At 39.1% G+C, this 23,207-nt stretch overlaps 2 long non-coding RNA genes across 3 annotated transcripts in view; one reads left to right on the top strand and one right to left on the bottom strand.

The window, feature by feature from the left end:
* Positions 1–2,886: 2,886 nt before the first annotated feature.
* Positions 2,887–21,928, bottom strand: LOC140695617 (uncharacterized). Of its 2 annotated transcripts, XR_012071303.1 has the most exons (5): positions 21,451–21,928; positions 21,032–21,119; positions 19,448–19,543; positions 12,496–12,712; positions 2,887–3,109 (listed from the first exon to the last, which is right to left on the bottom strand). It is a non-coding gene; the product is annotated as an uncharacterized lncRNA (long non-coding RNA). The 2 variants fall into 2 exon arrangements; XR_012071302.1 differs by having other exon boundaries at positions 21,032–21,928.
* Positions 19,610–23,207, top strand: part of LOC116280611 (uncharacterized) — a 38,501-nt gene continuing 34,903 nt past the window's right edge. Inside the window, exon 1 of the long non-coding RNA XR_012071304.1 lies at positions 19,610–19,712. This is a non-coding gene — a long non-coding RNA (uncharacterized lncRNA). The remainder of the gene's footprint in view (positions 19,713–23,207) is intronic.

Here is a 23,207-nt window from a genome sequence, read left to right as displayed (position 1 = left end):
ATGTTCAGGGCTGTTTCCCCCCAAAATTTTATTTATGGACACTGAAGTTAGAATTTCATATAATTTCCCCGTGTCATGAAATACTTTTTTTGATTGAAATAGTCAGTTTACAGTGTTGTGTCTGTTTCTGGTGTACAGCGTAATGTTTCTGTTACATTCTTCTGATTTTTTTTAAAACTCTTTCGAAATGCAAAATCCATTCTACTCAAGGGCAATATGAAAACAGCCGGGTAGGATTTGGCCCTTAGGTCTTGCTTTGCTGACCCTGCCCTAAAGTGTAAGTGAAGACTCAATGTAATGAACCACTCTTTTAAGAATATTGGGGCAGAAGGATCTTTTCATTCCTTTACTGTACAGCTCAGTCCTAGCTAATTGTAAGTACTCAGTACTCCAGCCAAGTGATCGAATTTTCAGGAGCCCTGTCCAGGTAGGGGGCTTAAACACTGAGGACCATCAGAAGACATGGACAGCAGAAGGGACTTCTGTGCAGTGATCGCCCTTAGGCTTGGGAGAGAAGGCTCCCTGCTCTGCATCCTGTACTGTGAAGGGTCTGCTCTGGCCCTGGTCTGACTTTACCCTCCGTAGGGGATGAAAAATCTACAGGGCAATGGGGACATGCTCACTTGAAGACTCACCCCTTCCTCCTGGTTTCAGATACTTGGGACCCCATAATTCCCTGCCCAGATGACCTCAAGTCCACTTTTATGCTGGTGTGGCCTCTGCCCTGGCCCATTCTCCCATGCAGAGACCACACTGCCAGTGTGCTCACACTTGGGCCAAGGACTGGCCAAGGGGCAACTGTTTGCACGGGGTACAGGGGAGCTTGGAAGCATGGGCTAGGGCTTGTTTGTGCTGAGGTGAGCAGGGGCAGGGGCTAGGCCTGGGATAGAGGGCCAGGGATGGCTGCTTCTGTCTGGCTGTGTTAGGCATGAAATTCTAAACTTAAACCTGACTTTCCAGGTAATTTGTCATGGCAGCAAGATAAGCTATATTTTATTTTATTTTTATCTTCTTTTTTAATTTTTTAAATAGACTTTATTCTTTTAGAGAAGTTTCAGGTTCACAACAGAACTGAGCAGAAAATACAGAGTAAGATAAGGTAAGCTATATTGAATATATATATATATATATATACATACATACACACATATATATAATGAACAGTTTGTTAGTTTGACTTATAACAAATATTTAGACACATGTCTATGAGCCTCCATTTGTATCTTTACCCTAAATCCTGCAAATGTTAGGGTGGGCCTGCTTCTACAATTGATTTAACTTTGAAATGGAGGTGGAAGGTAGGTGGGAGTCAGTGGTAAAGCCAGTGGTAAAGCTGGCCTGTTCTGGCTGGGGCTTGTGAGAACCCATTGTGTGTATCTGTTCCAACTCTATGTTCAGTGATGCCATGCTGGCAGCTTGGAGTTGGCCAAGGTGGGAGAATTTATACCATGGAAATGGCAAATGCCACAAATCAGAGTTTTTGGCTTGTTTGTTTTGAGAACTGGTTGCTAAATATTTACCAGCACATCACACACTGTGTAACTGCCCACTGTCTGTGACAGAGGCTAGCTTGTCCCCCCTTGCCCCATATGGAGTTTCTCCTCATTTCCTATCTGAGGAGAGCAGACCTAGAGGGATTCTCTTCTAGAGACATGTTTGGCAGAAAAGTGAGATTGAAGCTTACTGAATCATTCACTCTTTTCTCAGAGTTTCTGAGATAAACCAAGTTCCTGGTCGTCCAGAGCCACATGCTTGAGTAGTGCCAAGCTCTGATCCTTAGGGCAGCCCTTCTATAGAGGTCCCACTTCAACTGTTGCCACTGATTTTGATCTGCACTAACAAGACACGAACATTCCCAGTCTCACACATGATGTTTGCAGAATATTTGTCAATTCAGATAAACATGTAAAATTTTCATGGTTAAAATTCAGGCACGTGTGATTAGTCCTTAGATTCCTTTCCCTGAAAGTACTGGTAATAGCAAAAGCTAGTTTCTCCTCTTAGTTTCCACGCCTGCCCTCTGATGGTGAATTGAGAGAACTACAGGCAGATTTCTATGAATGCCGTAGATTCAGGGAGATAGGTTCACAAACTCAGCCACCTGCTGGACCAAGTAGGAAGTGCAGAAGAATGAAGAGGGTAGGATGTGAGAAGAATGGGGAGTTACGGGGTGTACTGGAGAACTCAGGCCCCATCTAAAGGGGAATGACCCTACTCACTCAGGGTTAAAGGCTACCACTAAGACTATGAGTCTAGACAGAGGTCACAGCCTAGAAGCCTACAGCTCCATGTCTTTTGTTGGGCCTTCCCAGTGTTGAACCACGCAGTGTTTCAAAATAGTTGCATACATTAAAAGTTTTTTATTTACAGATTTTTGGTATTTATCTGAATATTTGGGGTTAAAGTCAAAAGCAAATGGAGACTGGTCTTGAAATTTCCCTGAGCAGACAAAACCGGTCTAGTCATTAATTTAGCTTAACTACCAATTACTATGACGACACTGCCTTCTCACTATATGAGCTGTTTTTTAACGGTATACCCTGGAACCTCATTCCATATTTGGTTTGAGTGCTCCCAGTTTGCAAACTGTCTTTTTGGTGTTGTGCACAGTATTTTCTTTTTTTACACCAATTACTACTTCTGAGATTCACTGGTTTTATTTTGGCTATTTCTGAGCCTTTGGCATGGACAATCTCAAGTTCATACTGCAACATGGCAACAATCTGGTAATATGACTATTAGAAAACCTTTGAAAATGGCAATGGACATACAAAAGCAAGTTACTGTGATTTTCCCAAAGGAAGAATTATCTCTATGACATCCCCAACAGACATGTTTTATGCTTTAGAAATCCCAGACATAGGGAATCCATTATTTTTATTTGCTTTTAATTTTTTTATTATATATTTCATGCAAACAAAACCACAGACACACACACACACACACACTATAAGGTATGTAGAATAATAAACAGCCTTCTCTCCACCATCCATCTTAAGAATCGAACATTACCAGTGCTTTTGAAAGCCACCCATAGTGGGAGAGTATAGCTCGGTGGCAGAGTGCATGGTTCACATACATGAGGTTCCGGGTTCAGTCCCCAGTATCTCTGTTAAAATAAGTAAATAAATAGATAGATAAATAGATAGATAGATAGATAAAACTACCTCCTCACTAAACAAATAAAAAAAATTTTAAGAAAGAAAGCCACTTGTGTCCTATTCCATTTAAATCTGCTCTCTCCCCACTGAGGGTAGATACTATTCTGTTTTCTTTACCATTCCCTTTTAAACTTAGTGATTCTGAGAATTATGCTAATAATTTTATTGTCACTTTGGATTTTTCTATGTAGAGAATCATTTCATTTGAGAAAATTAACTCTTTTTTGTTCCTTTCCAATCCTTCTGTCTGTTTCTTTTTCTCCAGTTACTGTACTGATTAGGTTCTGTGATTCAACGTTGCTGAGAAGTGGTGATAGTAGGGGCATCCTTATTTTAGCCTTGATTTAAAACAAAGTTTTTGTTTCATTATGAACTGTAATGTTTGCTACAGGTTTTGATAGTCACGCTTAGTTAAATAAATTCCCTTCTATTCCTAATTTGCTAAGGATAGCAGTTATGAATAGCTGTTGAACATGATCAATGGGCTTTTTCTGAAACTATTAAGGTGGTAATATATTTAACTTTTTATTACAGAACATACATAAAAATAAAGAGACTGTTATAAATAATCCTCATAACGTATCATCCAAATTCAACAGTGATCAATTTCCTGCCTTCTTTTTTTCTTTTGACACATATTTGCTATTTATTTTAACTAAAGTCTACACAAATATTTGACAGTTTTCGGGATCATTCATTGTTCTAAACAGAGAATTTTAGGGAAAAATATACATTATAATTGAACAAGTATTGATATCATTTCACACATCATTTTTGGTAAAACATGGCTTAACATTATAATAAATTCAGCTATCTTTGACTTTTGACGAAGCTGAGTTTCCTTCGAACTTCCCCCAGTTTTGTTCTGCTTTGTTTTTTTTACCATGTAGAGAAGGGAAATTTGCTGAAAATTGAAGTTGCTTGTTTATAATTATTCTCCCAGGTCTTATGGAGAGGCTAAGGATTTGTATGTCATTAAACACATTCAATTGTAAGGAAATTTATGGCAGTCAATGTACAGAGTGTAAAACTGTTATGAATTATGGTATTTCCTAAGTGAAACTTAAGTATCTATAAAGAAACATCCCAAAGGAGCATTGTATTGACATTTGTTTTGGATGCTATGGAATTCATCCTACCTCTGCTTTCACTCCTTTTTTCCTTTTGTGTGTGTGTGTGTGTGTGTGTGTGTGTGTTTGTATTTATGTATTTTTATTGACGTATAGTCTGTTTACAGTGTTGTGTCAATTTCTGGTGTACAGCACAAGCTTCAGTCATATATGAACATACACATATTCACTTTCATATTCTTTTTCACTATAAGTTACTACGATATTGAATATAGTTCCCTGTGATGTACAATATGAACTTGTTGTTTCCTGCCACTCTTGTACCATCTCTTCTCCCACTTTTTTCCTGAGTATTTGAAATTCCCTGGCATCATATCATTTAATGTGTAAATACAGTAGTGTGTGTACTTCTAACAGATAGGGACTTTTAAGAAGTGTAGCCATATACTCATGAATACCACCTCCTGCCCCCATAATAATAATTCTTCTGTGTCATCTAATATCCAGGCTGAGTTCAATTTTTCCTGTTTTTCCAAACTGTTACATTTTTATTGTTGGTTTATTTGAACCAAGATGCAAAAAGGTGCACACATTTAACTTGGTTAATATGTTCCTTAAATCTCTTATAGGCTGTAAAACTTTTCCATTTTTAAAAAAATGCTGTTTGATGAAGAAACTAAGTTGTGGTTCTATAGAATTTCTTGCCTACTATATTTATCTGATTTAATTTCTGAACTGTTATTTACATGTTATTCCATCCCTTGTATTTCTTTTTTTTTAAACATTTTTTATTGATTTATAATCATTTTACAATGTTGTGTCAAATTCCAGTGTTCAGCACAATTTTTCAGTCATTCATGGACATATACACACTCATTGTCACATTTTTTTTCTCTGTGATTTATCATAACATTTTGTATATATTTCCCTGTGCTATACAGTGTAATCTTGTTTATCTATTCTACAATTTTGAAATCCCAGTCTATCCCTTCCCACCCTCTACCCCGCTGGTAACCACAAGTCTGTGTTCTCTGTCCATGAGTCTATTTCTGTCCTGTATTTATGCTTTGTTTTTGTTTGTTTGTTTGTTTTTGTTTTTGTTTTTTAGATTCCACATATGAGCGATCTCATATGGTATTTTTCTTTCTCTTTCTGGCTTACTTCACTTAGAATGACATTCTCTAGGAGCATCCATGTTGCTGCAAATGGCATTATGTTGTCGGTTTTTATGGCTGAGTAGTATTCCATTGTATAAATATACCACTTCTTCTTTATCCAGTCACCTGTTGATGGACATTTAGGTTGTTTCCATGTTTTGGCTATTGTAAATAGTGCTGCTATGAACATTGGGGTGCAGGTGTCATCCTGAAGTAGATTTCCTTCTGGATACAAGCCCAGGAGTGGGATTTCTGGGTCATATGGTAAGTCTATTCCTAGTCTTTTGAGGAATCTCCACACTGTTTTCCACAGTGACTGCACCAAACTGCATTCCCACCAGCAGTGTAGGAGGGTTCCCCTTTCTCCACAACCTCTCCAGCATTTGTCATCTGTGGATTTTTGAATGACTGCCGTTCTGACTGGTGTGAGGTGATACCTCATTGTAGTTTTGATTTGCATTTCTCTGATAATTAGTGATATTGAGCATTTTTTCATGTGCTTTTTGATCATTTGTATGTCTTCCTTGGAGAGTTGCTTGTTTAGGTCTTCTGCCCATTTTCGGATTGGGTTGTTTATATTTTTCTTATTGAGTTGTATGAGCTGCTTATATATTCTGGAGATCAAGCCTTTGTCGGTTTCACTTGCAAAAATTTTCTCCCATTCCGTAGGTTGTCTTTTTGTTTTACTTCTGGTTTCCTTTGCTGTGCAGAAGCTTGTAAGTTTCATTAGGTCCCATTTGTTTATTCTTGCTTTTATTTCTTCTAGGAGAAAATTTTTGAAATGTATATCAGATAATGTTTTGCCTATGTTTTCCTCTCGGAGGTTTATTGTATCTTGTCTTATGTTTAAGTCTTTAATCCATTTTGAGTTGATTTTTGTATATGGTGTAAGGGAGTGTTCTAGCTTCATTGTTTTACATGCTGCTGTCCAGTTTTCCCAACACCATTTGCTGAAGAGACTGTCTTTATTCCATTGTATATTCTTGCCTCCTTTGTCGAAGATTAGTTGACCAAAAGTTTGTGGGTTCATTTCTGGGCTCTCTATTCTGTTCCATTGGTCTATATGTCTGTTTTGGTACCAATACCATGCTCTCTTGATGACTGTAGCTCTATAGTATTGTCTGAAGTCTGGGAGAGTTATTCCTCCAGCCTCTTTCTTTCTCTTCAGTAATGCTTTGGCAATTCTAGGTCTTTGATGGTTCCATATAAATTTTATTATGATTTGTTCTAGTTCTGTGAAATATGTCCTGGGTAATTGGATAGGAATTGCATTAAATCTGTAGATTGCCTTGGGCAGTGTGACCATTTTAACAATATTGATTCTTCCAATCCAGGAGCATGGAATATCTTTCCATTTTTTAAAGTCTTCTTTAATTTCCTTCATCAATGGTTTATAGTTTTCTGTGTATAATTCTTTCACCTCCTTGGTTAGATTTATTCCCAGATATTTTATTATTTTGGGTGCTATTTTAAAGGGGATTGTTTCTTTACTTTCTTTCTCTGTTGATTTATCATTAGTGTAAAGAAATGCAACTGATTTTTGAACGTTAATTTTGTAACCTGCTACCTTGCTGAATTCTTCAATCAGCTCTAGTAGCTTTTGTGTGGACCTTTTAGGGTTTTCTATATATAGTAACATGTCATCAGCATATAATGACACTTTTACCTCTTCTTTTCCAATTTGGATCCCTTTTATTTCTTTCTCTTACCTGACTGCTGTGGCTAGGACTACCAGGACTATGTTGAATAGAAGTGGTGATAGTGGGCATCCTTGTCTTGTCCCAGATTTTAGTGGGAAGCTTTTGAGTTTTTCACCGTTGAGTACTATGCTGGCTGTAGGTTTGTCATATATAGCTTTTATTATGTTGAGATATGTTCCCTCTATACCCACTTTGGCGAGAGTTTTTATCATAAATGGATGTTGAATTTTATCAAATGCTTTTTCTGCATCGATTGAGATAATCATGTAGTTTTTGTCCTTTCTCTTGTTGATGTGATGTATTACATTGATTGATCTGTGTATGTTGAACCAGCCTTGTGTCCCTGGGATGAATCCCACTTGGTCATGATGTATAATCTTTTTTATGTGTTGTTGGATTCTATTTGCTAAAATTTTGGTGAGGATTTTGGCGTCTATGTTCATCAGTGATATTGGCCTCTAATTCTCTTTTTTTGTAGTGTCTTTGCCTGGTTTTGGTATCAGGGTGATGGTGGCTTCATAGAATGAGTTTGGGAGTATTCCCTACTTTTCAATCGTCTGGTAGAGTTTGAGAAGCACTGGTATGAGTTCTTCTTTGTATGTTTGGTAGAATTCCCCGGTGAAGCCATCCGGTCCTGGACTTTTATTTGTAGGGAGGTTTTTAATTGCTATTTCTATTTCCTTTCTAGTGATTGGATTGTTCAAGTGTTTAGTTTCTTCTTGATTCAGTTTTGGTGGACAGTATGTTTCCAGAAACTTGTCCATCTCCTCTAGGTTATCCAGTTTGGTTCCATATAGTTTTTCATAATATTCTCATATGATATTCTGCATTTCTATTTTGTTTGTTGTAATTTCTCCATTTTCCTTTCTTATTTTGCTAATTTATGCTCTCTCTATTTTCTTCTTTGTGAGTTTGGCCAGAGGTTTGTCGATTTTATTTACTTTTTCAAAAAACCAACTTTTGGTTTGGTTGATTTTTTCTATGGTCTTGTTAATCTCTATTGTATTTAATTCCTCTCTGATCTTTATTATTTCCTTCCTTCTGCTGCTTTTTGGGGATTTTTGTTCTTCTTTTTCTAATTCATTCAGGTGGTGGGTTAATTTGTTTATTTGAGATTGTTCTTCTTTTTTAAGGAAGGCCTGTATCGCTATAAACTTCCCTCTTAGCACTGCCTTTGCTGTGTCCCATAGGTTTTGAGTGGTTGTGCTTTCATTATCATTTGTCTCAAGGTATTTTTTAATTTCAATTTTGATTTCCTCATTGATCCATTGTTTTGTCAATAACATATTGTTTAATCTCCATGCTTTCCTTTTTTTCTCCTTTGTTTCTCTGTTGTTGATTTCCAGTTTCATGGCATTGTGGTCAGTAAAGATGCTTGAGATAATTTCTATCTTCTTAAATTTGTTGAGGTTTCTTTTGTGCCCAAGTACATGATCGATCCTGGAAAATGTTCCATGTGCACTTGAAAAGAATGTATATCCTATTTTTGGGGGGTGTAATGCTCTGAAAATATCCACCAAATCTAGTTTTTCTATTGTAGTATTTAATTTCTCTGTTGCCTTGTTTATTTTCTGTCTGGAAGATCTGTCTAGTGATGTTAATGCAGTGTTAAAATCTCCAACTATGATTGTATTCCCATCAATATCCCCGTTTATCTCTGTTAGTAATTCTTGTATGTACTTAGGTGCTCCTATATTGGGTGCATATGTATTAACTAGTGTAATATCTTCATCTTGTATCACTCCTTTAATCATTATAAAATGTCCTTCTTTATCTTTCTTTATGGCCTTTGTTTTAAAGTCTATTTTGTCTGAAATCAGTACTGCAACACCTGCTTTTTTGACTTTTCCATTTGCATGGAATATCCTTTTTCATCCTTTCACTCTCAATCTATATGTGTCCTTCTCCATAAAGTGGGTCTCTTGTATGCAGCATATTGAAGGTTCTTGCTTTGTTATCCAGTCTGCCACTCTATGTCTTTTGACTGGAGCATTTAGTCCATTAACATTTACAGTAATTAATGATAGATGTGTGTTTATTGCCATTTTGAACTTATCTTTGCAGTTGAATTGGTATATCCTCTTTGTTCCTTTCTTCTTCCTTTTGTGGTTTGGTAATTTTCCTTTGTATTATCATGGATTTTATTTAATTTTTGTGACTCCCTTATAAATTTTTGACTTGTGGTTACCCTTTTTTGTAAATCTATTAACCCATTACTATAACTGTTTTTATTAAACTGATAGTAACATGATCTCAAACCCATCCTACTGTTAAAAAAATTTAAAAAAGAAAGAAAAAAAATTCTATATTTCCCTGCCTCCCTCTCCCACTCTCAGTGATTTGTATGTTTTCTTTATTTGTAATTCATGAGTTATCACCTTTCCAGTTGTGAGTTTCTCATTTCTGTAGCATCCTGCTGCTTTTCTATTTAGAATAGCCCTTTCAACATTTCTTTTAGCGTGGGTTTAGTGTTGCTAAACTCCTGCAGCTTTTTTTGTCTGTGAAACTCTTTATTTCTCCTTCTATCCTAAAGGATAGCCTTGCTGGATAAAGTATCCTAGGCTGCATCTTTTTTTCATTCAGGGCTTTGAATATATCTTGCCACTCCCTTCTGGCTTGTAGTGTTTGTGTAGAGAAATCAGCTGAGAGCCTTATGGGGGTTCCCTTGTAATTCACTCTTTGCTTTTCTCTTGCTGCCTTTAGAATCATTTCTTTATCCTTGACTCTGGCCATCTTGATTATGATATGTCTTGGTGTGGGTCTATTTGGATTCTTCCTGTTTGGGACCCTCTGAGCTTCCTGTACTTGGATATCTGATTCCTTCTTTAAGTTTGGGAAGTTTTCAGTCATGATTTCTTCAAAAACCTTTTCAATCCCCTTTGATCCTTCTTCCTCTTCTGGGACCCCTATTATGCGAAGATTGGGACACTTTTTATTATCCCATAGGTCCCTTAAGCTATTATCATTATTTTTTATTTGCTTATCTTGTAGTTCTTCTGAATGGGTGCTTTCTATTGCCCTGTCTTCTAGATCACTAATTCGTTCCTCTGCATTAACTAGTCAGCTTTGCACAGCTATTGGATCATTCCTCATCTCTGTCAATGAGTTTACCCATTCTACTTGGCTCTTCTTTATAGCTTCAGTTTCATTTTTGACATATTTTATATCTCTAAACACTTTCTCTTTTAATTCCTTCAGCAATGTGATCACTCCTTTTTTGAAATCTTGATCTAGTAGGCTATCGATGTCTATTTCATTGATCTTTCTTTCAGGGGATTCCTCTTGTTCTTTTAATTGGGAAAGGTTTCTCTGCTTCTTGCTCATACCTCTCTGGCACTGTGGTTTATGGAGTATCAGTTGTCTATTTTGGATCTTAAGGATTTTATCTATCTAATGCCTATTTAGGAATAGAACTTAGGAAAAAAAAGAGAAAAAAATTAAAAAAAGAAAAAAAATAAGAGAGAGAGAAAGATTTTTAAAAGAAGGGAGAAAGAGGGTTTGAAAACAGTGTATAATGAATAATAGAAGAGCGAGTTGAAGCAGAGTATTAATCGGGTTGAGACGTCCTTTTAAAACCTTAAAAAAAAAAAGGGGGGGTGGGAAGATGAATAGATGTATTTGAAACCTGTGTCTAATCAATAACAGGACATCAAAACCCAAGAGAAATAGAAATGAATTAAGAAGTAAAAATTAAGAGAGTAATTGAAAATAGAACAGGTAAAAACAGATTTAAAAAAAAAAAAAAAGGGGGTTGTCGGTGTTCTCCTGGAGTCTGTGTGCTTTTAATGTGAAGTCTTTCTGTCTTCGTCCTGTTTTGGAAGCTCAGCTTGTTTTCATAGGCCCTCCGTTGGCGCCCTCTTCTGTGCTGCTCCGAGCACCTGTCGGCAAGCTGATCGCGCCTCCTCCTAACACAGGGTCAGATGCAGCTCTCCTCTGCTGTGGGCGGGTGGGTCACTGCCCCTCCGGATGTCGCAGTCAGATGTTGCAGACTGGCCAGGCAGGAGGGCGGGTCGTGCCCCCTCCCAGCACCTCGGTCAGGGGCTGTGTTCCTGCCCGACAGGCGGGGGGCCGCTCTCCCTCTACCTGCGCCGCCGGTAGCTCCGCTGCTCTGTGCAGCTGCGCGCTCCGCCCTGGTCGGCGCTCCGCGGGTGGGCTCGGGGAAGACCGAGGGACAGCCTCATCCCTGCTCCGAGCCAGGACCCAGCTCCTTGTTTGTCTTTGTGGAGCAAGTTCTCTGAGGGACCAGGATGGAAGGATCCTATCTGCCCAGGGCTGTAGGCCCGTCTCAGTCTGGCCTTTGAGGCTGCTAAGGCCTTCGGTGCGGATGCAGGTTTCGCCCCTGCCCCCGCCTGGGTGCTAAGCGCCGGAGAATATGGTGGCTGTGCCTGGGCCCCACCTCTCTTCCCCTGAAAAGTTTCCGCGGGTTTTCAGAGATGGGGGTATGCACCCTTCCCCCAGGAGCACATCAACCTTGCTGTTTTATGGAGGGCCTAGGTTGTTCTGTCCTGTACACCCACAGCCACGGCGCCCAGTCCCTTGCAGTCCCCTGGGGCTGCCTCCGTGCAGCCGCCCCCGTCCTCCGCCTGGCTTGTGCAGCCTGGCCCTGCCCGCCGCTGCTGGCCTGTGTCTCAGGCTGGGTGTCGGGGGGACGCTCTGTGCCCGTTTAACTTAGTTCTGTCAGACAAGGGCTGCTCTGTACAGATTCGAGCCTCGGAGGCTCCCCCTCCGTCCCGCTGGCCTCTCAGTTGGAGAGGGGAGACCCAGCGAGCAGGCGCCAGTCCTCCTTTGCCGCTTCCTCCCCGCGGGACCCGTTCCGCGCTGCTTTGCCTTTTGTTCTTTCTTTTTTCCTTTTCTCCTACCAGATTTTTGGCGTCTTTATCTTTTGAAGAGGGCGATGTTCTGTCAGAGTTTTGCAGGTGCTCTGGTTGGCTGAGTGGGTCTGTAGATGTGGGTCTTGGTGTATTTGTGGGAGACGGTGACTTACGAGCGTCCTTCTACTCCGCCATCTTGCCTCTTCTCCTCCATCCCTTGTATTTCTGATAATCATTAGAACCAGAGACTTGAGTAGATTTAAGATCTTCCTTTTCTTTTTCTTTTTCAAAACAATATTTTTCCCAATTTTTAAAAATTGAAGTATAGTTGGTTTACAATGTTGTATTAGTTTCTGGTGTACAGCATAGTGATTTGGTTATACATATATACATATTCTTTTCCATTACACATTACTACAAACCATTGAATATAGTTCCTTGTGCTATACAGTAGGACCTTGTTGTTTATCTATTCTGTACATAGTAGTTTTTATCTGCCAAAAATGTTGAAAAATTTTAAATATTTATTTGGCAAAATTTCTCTATAGGCGGTGCTGTGTACTTCCTACTGCATCATTTCGGGAGATACATAATACCTGCTTATCTCACTTTTGGTGATCTTGGCATTGATCAGCTGGTTCAGATGGAGTCAGTCTATAATCCATCCATTAGAAGTCTCCCATCTACCTTTTTCACTCGATGCTTTGGGCAGCCATTGTTGATCATTATCTGTGTCTGTGATTTCATTAGAGATTGCAGAATAGTGATTTTCCAAGTCATTAAGTCTTCCTACATTTATCAGTTGTAATTTTTCTGTAAAGAAGAGTTTAATCAATTATTTGGTTACCCTGAAAAGGAGTCTTAATAGGAGAGGCAAGATAAATGCTGGGTTCTTTCTTTTTATGTGTCAGTTTCAGAATGAGTTGACATCCTGGCAACCTCCAAAGACATCCAATGGTGGCTTTATAAAGTTATCATTACAAATCAATGAATTTTTATGTATCTGTTGTGTTTTATAAAGTACATTTTTACATACTTGTTTCAATGTGTTGAAATAATAATAATTATTATTTTAATTGAAGTGTAGTTGAATATTCTATTAGTTCCAGGCATATAGCAAAGGAATTCAGTATACACATATATTTTTTCAGATTATTTTCCATTATAGGTTATTAAAGATTTTTGAATATAGTTCCCTGTGCTATACAGTAAATCCTTGTTGCTTATCTATTTTATGTATAAATAGTTTGTATCTATTAATCCCATACTTCTAATTTAGCCCTCCTCCTATCACTTTCCCCTTTGGTGACTGTAAGTTTGTTTTCTATGTCTGAGTCTGTTTGTGTTTTGTGTATAGATTCGTTTGTATTATTTCTTAGATTCCACTTATAAGTAATATCATATAATATCTGTCTTTCTCTGTCTGACTTACTTCACTTAGTATATTATTTTTAGGTCCATCCATGTTATAGCAAATGACAATATTTCATTCTTAATTATTATTTGTGATGCTCAAATTATTCCATTTTTTGCTAGTGGAAGCTCCTTCAAGTTGGTTCCAATGTACCGAGGCCCCAGGCAATCATGTAATTATGCAAGGTTACTTTCCTTTAGAGGATGGCAGGGGTCTATTAGGCAGATTACCTAACTAGTCCTGACCAATTTCTGATTAATTGGTATAAGATTCCATTTCTGGGAGAGCCAAATGGTAATGAAGTCTTGGTTTGGTGACATGGAGCTTAGCATAAGCAACCCTATTTTGGTCCTGTTTTCTAATTTTTAATATCACAGAATAAGGTACATCCAGAGAAGTCTAGTTTCTACCCTATCTCAGCCCATCTCTTCTCTTGTTCCCCTTTTATAAGACCATTATTATTAGGTTTTGGTTTATCTGTTCTTTGCTGCAATGACTTCTGACACTAATCACCCAGGGTTCAGCCAGACTTCATGGGTGAAGACACAGTGTTCCACAGACTGGCCTCACTTCAGATACCAGCCAAAGCTGGGGGTTTACAGGGACCACCTTGCTTCTGAATAACTGGCTATAGATTTAAGGGTTCTCATGACCTGAACAGGTTAGCTAATTTGCTAGTGAGTCTCAGCTCAGGAAAGTGGTATAGTTACAATTACAGTTTAATTACAGGAAAAGGGCTACAAGTCAGCACCAGTCAAAAGAAGACATGCATAGGGTGAGGTCTGGGAGGATCCCCAGTGGGAGGCTTACCATGTCCTCTCCCTGTGTCATCAGGACAAATCAATCTCCCAGCACACTGATGTGTACTGATATGCACAGAGTGTTGCCAACCAGGGAAACTCACTCAAGTTACATTTTATTGGGTTTTAATTGGGACTTCATTACATAGACATGGTGGATTGAATCAATGGCCATGTGATTGAATTCAATCTCATCTTCTCTCCTTCTCTTCCCTGGAGTTCTGGTTGATATTACCTGGTCAAAACTTCAACCCTCTAATCACATGGGTGGTCCTTCTAGGTAGCCAGCCCCCATACTGAGTCATCTCCTTAATGTAAACTATCGAGGGGCTCATTGTCCGGGACAAAAACATTTTCCTCTGCTCTTCTAGATTCTCCTAATTTGTCTAAGAATTGAATTGCAGGAGGCAGATTAACAGGAGAAAACCAAACAGAAGTTTAATAACATGTGTACATGAGAGATACACAAGAAAATGGAATAATGACCAAAATGGTTAAAGCTCTCACCTTAAATACCATCTTCAGCTAAAGACAAAAGAGGATATTAGGGGCAGTAGTTTGGTACATCAAAGGGGAGAAAAGGAATTCACATGGAGATGAAAAAGCAAATGTCAGGTAAACAAATGTTTGCTGGGCCATACAGAGACAATGGGACACACAGTGAACTCTGATCTCTGCGCCTAGCTGGGTCTCCCGCACTGCACCTCGCCTATATTCTTTGGAAATATTTCTGGTGGTATCTCTATTCTGAGAACAGGTCCTTTATCTAAATTCTTTTAGGCAGTTAAAAGGGCAGTAACAAGGAAAACTTCCTGAGTCTTCTATTTCTTAAAAATAATCAACCAAATTAATCCTCATGCCGAACACATTTTGGGCAGCAAATTTTGCGCTCTTACATCACTGTGAGTCATGTTAGCATAAGCTCAGGTGGTCTGAAGGACCATCGTGAATAACAAAGACATCCTAGCACTCAGGAGATTCTTAGGGTTTAGAGGCTAACTTCCAGGAATGAGGGACAGTGACCAGACAGATTCTAGATTATATTGGAAATACTAATTCAGTTTTGAAAATATAAATTGTATTTTTTTCTTTTAGGTGTTAATTTAATTCATTAATACCTTTCCTAACTTTAAGCATATTTTGAATTCCTAATATAAACTCAACTTGATAATGAATATATTTTTCATGGGTTGCTGGATTCAGTTTGCCCATATTTTATGTATGATTTTTTTTTAATCTGTGTTAACCTTGATTATTTTATCAATATATGCATTTGAGATCAAGGTTACAGTAGCTTCAAATAGTAAGAATGGGAGTTTGAAATATTTGTTCCTGGAAAGTTTGGTAGAACTCACCTGTAAATCCATCTAGTCTGGCCTGGTGTTTAATTGTGGGGAAAATTTTGAGCTACTGACTTAGTTTCTTAAATGACTATACGTTGATTTAAATTTTCTAGTTGAGTCACTTTTATCAGGTTTGACTTTTCTGGAAATTTATTCATTTCATTTATATTTTAAAATTTACTGGTATAATATTATTCACAATATTATCTTATTCCTTTATTCTTTGAGTTTATTTAAAATTTTATTTTGGAATAAATTCAAACTTACAGAAAAATTATAGGAATTATACTAAAGAAATATATTCCTTACTTAGATTTGCCCACTGTTTTGTTTTGTTTTAGAATGTTCTTTTCTGGGGAGGAGGTAATTAGGTTTTTTCCTTTGTGTTTTGGAGGAGGTACTGGGGATTGGAGCCAGAACCTCCTGCATGCTGAGCATGTGCTCTACCACTTGAGCTACACCCTCCCCTCTTACCTATTGTTAATATATTGCCATATTTACTATAGCATTTCTCTTTCTCTCATTAAAAAAAAACAAAATTCAGCTGAATAATTTTAAAGATCTAATTGGCTTAATTCAATGGCTCATGAATTGGGCAGCATACCATCTAGTAAATAGAAGGGCACTCTGAGGGGATATACAAAATCAAAGGGTTTCACAAGCAGGAGGAGGGAGGGGCAGGGAGGCTATTAGCAAAAGAAAACAGAGAAATGTTTCCAGGTCATCTTCTGGGCAAAGGGCAAGAGTCTGTCATATAGTTCATCTCTATTTCCTTTGAGGAGCTAGAGAGATTGGTTTCATGTGATAGATAACCTCCTTGGTGCTGACCAGAAAATTCCAGACTGGCTGATTAAGATTACATCCCTGGTGAAGGTCAATACTGCAAGTAGGTCAAGTATTAAACCTAGGTTTGATATTGTGGGCTTTAGTGCAAGTGATACCCCCCACCCTATTTTTTCTTTTTTGATCCTGAATCACTTGAGACTAAGTTGAGGATATCATGTCCATTCAAACCTTAGTACTTCAGTATTTATTTTCTGAGAATAAGGGCACTCTTTTACATAACCACAGGAAATTTAATGAATTCAGGAAATTTAATATTTATCTAAGTGTTAGACAATTTGGCATTATCTAAAATACAGTTCACATTCTACTTTTGCTAGTTGTCCTGATAATGTCTTCTGTAGTGAAAGGGAGAATTTCTTACCCCAAAATATGCCTCTTTGGCATAAAGATCAATTTTAGGCTAATTAATTTTAAGAAACAGCAGACATAGGAAAAGCTGTAAAAATGGAGTGAAAGTTACCCTTTTGTAAGAGATATTTACATTTATAAGAGAAATCTGCATTTGTAAGGGCATCTCCCTGTCTCTTTAGACCAGAAAGAGGATGACTCTAAATCTCAGGAAACTCTTATCAATAGAGAAAGCAATGATGTAAATCTGTATAACAACTTTATAATTGTCTACTGTGCTTTTCTTGGTCACCCCCATAAGTGGCCTCTCCCCTCCCCTGTCCCAATATATTGTTTTGTCTTTAGCTAGAGATGGTATTTAAGGAGTGGCTTGGGCCATTCCTTCAGGTGTTACTCAGTTTTCCTGGATATCTTTCATGTATACATGAGATATATGTTATTAAAATTCTGTTTGTTTTTTGTCTGTTAATCTGTCTTTTACTACAGAGGGTCTTAGCCATGAACCTAGAAAGGTAGAGGGGAAAATAATTTTTCCTCCCTTGCATTATACATTGCATGTAGTTGTCATTGTTCTTAGATTTCATTTAATCTTGCATAGTCTCTTGGAGAGTCCTTGGTCCTTTGTGAAATTTACATTTTGGAAAGGACAGGATGGTTGTTCTATACATGTCTCTCATGTTGAACTTGTCTCATGTTCCTTGTGGGAGATTTGAGTTATGTATTTTTTTTTTTTTTGTTGGAGTACTACAAAATATTGTTTGCTTCTCAGTGCATAATGTCATGAGTCAATTGATGATTTATTATGTTAACTTGGGTCACTTGGTTAAGGTGATGCCCAACAGTTTTCTCCTCTGTAAAGTAACTATTTTACTTTCTGTATTAAGTTAGTAATTTGTGGGAGGTACTTTGAAAAAAATGGTGGCACTATCCTTTTCCTAATCAAACTTTCACACATGAGTTGCCTGCATCAATCATTACAATGATGGTTGCAAAAATGATTTTTCTAACACTTTCATTTCTTCTATATTTATTAGTTGGCAGTCTCTTTAAGGATGAGTGTTCCCTTCTCCAGTTATTTATCTTAGTCCTTTCAAATCTCAACAGCATCCTTAGTTCTGTCTTCTTTTAAATTTGTAATATTGTTTATTTGTTCTTTCTCCTTTACTGGTCCAATCTTGCTAGGATTTTATATATTTTATTACTTTTCAAAGAACCAACTTTTTGATTTGCTGACTGCCTTAGGTTTGGTTCCCTCAGAAGCAGACAATCTGTGGCTGGCAGATAATGGTGCCGGCTAATGTGCTTAGACCAGAGAAGGCAAACCCATAATCAGAATATGTGTCATTTCTGAGTAAAGATGAGTTGTTGCCCCCTACAGGGTAGAAGAGGTCTAAGATAATGAACTTGACACCAAATGACTGCTTATGTCCCTGAGGGATGGTACCATATCAAGGGCTCAGCATTGGCCTGTACTGCTGATGGTCAGGCATTCAGCAGTGGTAGTAGCTAGATCAGCCCTGGTGAGAGGCAGCGCATCATGTCAGACCACCATGACTAATGCATTCATTTACAAAACTCTTTGCAAGGATCGAGGTGGCTGAGGACAGAAGCTCACTGCCATTCACTGGATGAGTCATCGTATCCATCTGTTTATTCAGTGCTTCTTCTGCTACTCATGGTCTCTGGAGAGCATTGATGTGGGACAGAAAGACGCACACAGAATTTGCCTATTCCCTATCTCCAAACACATGCCTGGTTCTCACACATCCTCATTCCCAGTCTTCCAGTCTTGATCTTTCCAGGCCCCTGACCAAGCAGCCAAACCATTTGCCATTACCTGGAAGTCTTTTTGTATCCTTATTTCAGCCACTTCTTCCTCCATACAAAGTAGATGACTAATTGTATTTTAAATGCTGCCCTCCAGGAGAATTTTTCCTCACCACTCCTTCTCAGGGCCATTCTGTGTAGCAGCAGTTCATTATTATGTTTACCAACATACTGTGCTGACCTAACTATTATCAGGCCTTTTTTGTAGGAGTACTCTTGTGTCAACTGGTTATAGAAAAATCCCCTAGGGGCCATTGTTGTGGGCTGATTGTAAGGCACCAGTGTAAGAGAGGGAGGGTACCTGGCACCTGGACCACCTGTTCGTACAATTTTCTTGTTTCCTCCATACTGGCTTGAGTCCGATTCCAAAAGCATTCTTCTCATTGTATGACAGACTGCAATTGTGCCTGCCTCAGCTTGCGATTTAGTGGATCTGACAACTGCTCCAGTTTATTATGCTCTATGTTCAGACATTCAGTTTCTCTTGGGGTCCAGTAATGGGCCAGAAGCTGTTTTTTGAATCGCAAATGGTTCTGTACTGTAGCATGGCTTTGCTCCAGAACCTTAGGGGTCTGGGCTGCAACTCTCATCTAAAGTCTTGCCAGAGACTCCATACTAGCACAGATGCCTCTAGCATCATTGGATCTGCCAGACCATATGCCCAAGCATTAGGGCCACTTGTACTACAGCCTGAGTCTACTGCAACACTCCCTCTTGCTCTGGGCCCCACTCAAAACTGGCAGCCTTCCATATTACCTGAAATGGGTCGGGCAGTATTCCCAAGTGCAGTACATGCTCTCTCAAAACCCAAAACAAGTGTTGTTTCTTTCTTAGTGTCAAGTGGCACAAAGCACAGTAACTTGTCCTTTACTTTGGAGAAAATGTTTGGCATATTCTAGAACGTGGACTCCTAAAAACTTCAGTAGCTAGGCAGGTTTCTCAACCTTTGTTAGGGTTTGTCCCCCATTACCTGGTATAAATGCTTGTTTCCAGGATATTCAGAGTACTTGTCACTTCCTAGTTTCCATCTCCATTTAATGTGATCTCATCAATATAATGGACCAATCTGGAATGTAAAGAGGATCAAGATTCCTTCAAGTTATGTTGTGACAGAGCAGGAGAGTTAATACAGCCTAAGAGCAAAACTGTAAATGTGCACTGCTGTCCATCCCAGGTGAACAGGAAGTGATTTGATCATCCTTCCTGATGAGACCAGATCAAAAGATGCATTTCAGGTACCGGAGGCTGTGTTCATCTGCTCTAAAAAAGATACTGTATCTGGCATAGAATCTGCAAATGTGGCTGCCTACAGTTAAGTTTATGTAGTCTACTATCACCCACTGTTATCCATCTGGTTTTGCAGGGATTACATCAGTGAATTAAAGGGGCATATGTATCTTTAAGTCTTTGAGAATGACACTCATTTCTGTTATTCTACCTGGCATATTTGGGACCCTGGTATCAGTGTCAGCTCACAACTTGTTTACAACAGCACTGTAAAGGTCTGGGTATCTCACTTGCCCCAGTGTACAGCTGCTCTGATAAATGGCTGGAGGTCCCTTTGGGGGAAGAATTGGGAGAAATTCTACTATACTTAGTGAAAATTAATAAAAGGAAACCTCAGCTAAACTTGGAATTGTGAAGGCCTGTAGGGAGAGCTCTCATGCCCTATCCCTCATTGTCAGTTACCTCAACAGGAATCAATTACCCCAACAGGAAGATGTCAGGTACTGACCCCAACAGGAAGAGTGGTACCTTGCGCTACCAAATAGGAAGTGCAACTACTTTACTCCCCTAGCAGGAGGAAGAAAGGCTTTTTTCTTGCCCAGCAACAAGCCCAGCCAATGGAAATGGCCACAGTTCAGCCAATGAGAAACTGTCTTCACTTGAACTTTTACTTTCCTCCAATGTACTTTCTTTTTTTTTCCTTACTGATGACCTCTTTCTCTTGTTCCAAAAGCCTGTATGTTGGGTAACTCCCTGCAGCATCTCTCTGTTTGCCAGAGAGATGTTGCCTGATTCATGAGTCATTTAATAAAGCCAATTAGATCTTCAAATATAGTCAGTTAAATTTTGTCTTTTAATAGACTGTTGTACAGACTTCTGTGGGATCTGGTCTCCCCTTTTATGGATGGGCTCTGGGTTTGAGCAGCATCTGCCTTCTCCTTAACGGTTTTTGCTCAGTTTTGGTTACACAGTCATCCCTTGGAATCTGTGAAGGATTGGTTCCGGGACTCCTGTGGACACCAAAATCCATGGATGCTCAAATCTCTTAGTCAACCCTCCGTACCTGTGGATTTTGCATCTGCAGGAAGGGAGGGTTGACTGTGCTAGTGAAGTGCAGATCCTTGTGATTAGTGGTTTTCTTAATTTTTCACCTAATATAACAAAGCCAGAAATTACACAATTACTTAGCTCTCCTCCTAAACCTTAGTTTACTCTAACATTAATCACTTTCATCTGTTTCTGTTCAGTATTTTAAATCTATTTTGTATTATTATGTTAACCCCTCATTATACATTATTTATTATTCTTTAATATAACTGATACTTACTTAGATTTACCGATATATTTCCTAATTTCTTTGCTCACCATTTCTTCCAGCACATCAGTCCTTCCTCCTGGGATCACTTCCCTTCTTCCTAAAATGCATCATTTGGAAATATTTTTGTGAAAGTCTGTTGGGAATCTGAGTTATCACCATTTTTATTTGTCTGACAATACCTTCACCACCTTCTTTTCTTTTCATGAACTTTTATATTGAATGATAACATACATACAGTAAAGTGCACAATATTAAGGATACAGCTTATGGATTGTTTCCAAGGGCAGACATCCATCCAGCTCCCCAGAAGCCTCTCTCCTGTACTCTTCTGCTATTCCTCACCCCAAAGGTAACCGCTTTTCTCACTTTTATCACCAATGAGTGGTTTTGGCTGTTTTTTTATATAAATGGAATCATCCATTAGATACCATTTTGTTTCTGGCCTCCTTTGTTCAACATTTATGTCCATGAGATTCATCCGAGTGATGTGTAGCGGTGATTCATTTTCTGTTTTTATTCTTTTATTCTTTCCCCGAACAGTCAGCTGTTTCTCGTGGGTCACTGTTTTACCCAAGTTGGTCAATGCCCATCTTAAGACATGGCTCCAGGCTCCAAGTGGCCCGACTAACCCACAGACCAAGGGGATATTTTTTGTCTAGAGTTGGACTCGGTGGCATCTGCTTCCACAGGGCATCCGTCTTCATCACGCCAATCCTCGTGTTGAGTTTGTGGACAGTCAGCTCCTTTCCAGGTAGATATTTTTTCCTTAAAAATTGCTGCCTCCCTTCTTTTGTGTCTGTAGACCTGAGTGTCTGTCTTTATATTTACTCTTGCTAAAATTCACTGTTGGTTTTCTTTTTGGACCAACTTTTCCTCATGGGGAGAAGCACTGAGCTTTTATTTGAATTCCAGCTCGGGAGGGAGGAGGAGCCAAGAATCAGCGGAGTCAGGTGGGCTGGGTTCCAACTTCAGTGATGTCACACAGAGAGTGTCACTGAACTTTACTGAGCCTCAGCTCCCTTGTTTATCAAATCTAAACCCCAAGGGGGTCTATCTTGTTAATCCCAGCATCCTTAGTGCCTAGCATAGTGTCTGACACATAGTAGGTGCTCAATAAATGCTAGTTGACTATATTTATGGATGAAGGTTTTACTGAAAACTCAGGTCTGGCTGCTCGCTGCTTGAAAGCCAATACAAAGAGAGGCATATGTTGGTAGAAAGGAAAGTTTTTATTCTGAAGGCTGGTAAGGAGCAGAGAGAGTGGATTTCTGTCCAAAGGCCAACTCCCCCTCCCCTGACAATCAGTGGGCAAGAGCTTTTAAAGGGGAGTTTCAGGGGTGTACAGGTGGAGGGAGGGGGCTGCCCGCAGAACAGCACAGTCAGCTCAGACCGTCATCTTGAAGTTAGTCAGGTGGTGTCTGATCAGCACCACCTTGGTGGTTTTAAGTGCAGTTAATCTTCAGTTCCAGGGTCGGTTTGTTCCCATCTCTTTGAGGCCAGTTCTCAGAATTGTGCCAGTTTATGTCATGGCTACAGTCTGGTCATCATGTAATTAACTTCATCCACGTGCTGGGGGTTTCAGTATCTACAAGACAGCTCAAAGGATACGGCTCAGAATGTTACCTACAGCCCCTGAGGAGGAATGAAAGGTCCTTGACTTTGTTTAATGACTTAACTATTATTATTTTGTTTTGCTTGGCTGTTGACCTTTCTGTATTTTCTTATTTCTCTGATTAAACTTATTCTTTGGCTAAAGTTTTTCTACAGACAAGAGACAGGGGAAGGACATGGGGGTGTGGGGTGGGGTCTGTCCTGGGAAGGCCCTATAGGGTCCTGCTCTGTTTGAAATGTGATAGCACATACTTGGCAGGGGTATTATGAGGTTTAGATAAAATACATATCAAGTGCTTAATACAGGGGCTAAGGCATGGGAGATGCTCAATCACAGGCAGATATTCTCATCAGAAAATGATTGCCTAGGCCAAGGTGCCTTGCGGGTTTCTACATTTTCCGGGCTGAAAAAGAGCATAAACCGTCATTTTGGGTTCTGGTGGATAATCAGCCTTAAACTGCCACACAGTTCACCTTTACCATGGAGTCCCTCTCTACACAGGGTGCATCTCGGTTGTCAAGCACCGTGCTATACATTATTGTACCCATTGGCCATGTGTGCCTATTTAAATTT

Source organism: Vicugna pacos, chromosome 1 (assembly GCF_048564905.1).
Source record: "Vicugna pacos chromosome 1, VicPac4, whole genome shotgun sequence".
Classification (NCBI taxonomy): Eukaryota; Metazoa; Chordata; class Mammalia; order Artiodactyla; family Camelidae; genus Vicugna; species Vicugna pacos.
This window is presented reverse-complemented; position numbering and strand designations above follow the sequence as displayed.